The sequence below is a fragment of the Aplysia californica genome, unplaced genomic scaffold (assembly GCF_000002075.1).
Source record: "Aplysia californica isolate F4 #8 unplaced genomic scaffold, AplCal3.0 scaffold00339, whole genome shotgun sequence".
Lineage (NCBI taxonomy): Eukaryota > Metazoa > Mollusca > Gastropoda > Aplysiida > Aplysiidae > Aplysia > Aplysia californica.
Window position 1 is genome coordinate 17,469 of NW_004797609.1, and position 1,176 is coordinate 18,644.

A 1,176-nucleotide genomic window follows, 5' to 3' on the forward strand; every position below is an offset into this window, starting at 1 on the left:
GTGTGTGCGTGTGTGTGTCTATATGTGTGTGTGTGTGTGTGTGTGTGTGTGTCTGTGTGTGTGTGTTCGTGTGTGTGTCTATGTGTGTATGAGTGCAAGAAAGACAGACATCAATGACAAATTTCTTCCAATGTGTTATTGTTCGAACACAATAGTTTCTGATCGCTTCCTTCCTTGCATTTAGTGTCTATTGCATTTTCCCCAAAAAATCCTGAAGGTGGGTGGTTGGTGGGTGCTCTGGTGTGGCTGCTCCTTCTTTCCTTTCAAACATCTATCCTCCTTATCTCCTCTCCTCTTTTGTTTGTTACTCCGTTGTAACACCTCTTTTCTTCGGCACTTATATGACCTTATTGTGTTGCAATAAGTGCCGTAAAACTCTTACTAAAACTAAATCATGAATCATGTTTATATTGGATGCTGTATTTTTTCACCAAAACACTATCTGCTGATTTTTTCCCCCTGGGAGGAGTAGAGAGTTTATTACAAACACGTCTTCTTTTCCTCATCTGAATAATCATATTCACAATTCACTATCTTCAGCAACGTTGATGTCCCTTTCGGCTTCACAAAATGAATGTATCTGGGTTGTTTGCCAACCGTCAAATAATCATAGGCCAACCCCCAAGCCACTTTCCACTTCACCACCTTCCAAACGTCTGAAAACAAATGTGAGGTATCGTGGTGAAATCAGTCGCTCGTCCAAATAATGAAATTGAAGAAAACGGCATTTTTCTACCCCTGTAGCAATTTTTATCGAATTATTAGTTTTTGGCTCAGTACTCTGTAAGTAAAGTCCATTGAAAAACAATTTATTGAGTGATTTTTACATAAAAACGTTGATTAAAGACACAAAAACTGTAAATTTACAGTTTCCAAGGACTCTCGAGCTTTGGAAGTCACCAGACTTTGGCGGCCATTTTCCCTCTAAAACCAGGTGACGCCCACCTCCTTCAATCTAATATATGTCGACTTCTATGGAAGATAGAAGGGTAAATTTTTAATTGAAAACAAGACAAATTATAAATAAGTTTTGAGATGATATTAACAACTCCATATGCCCCAAAACTGACGATCGTCTGATTCCGTCGTGTCGCAACACAAATCGCTACATCAGAGGATCGGCCATAATAAGCGTCTGGGAAACCTCAGCTAGGGGCCAAGGGGGCAAGGGGTCGG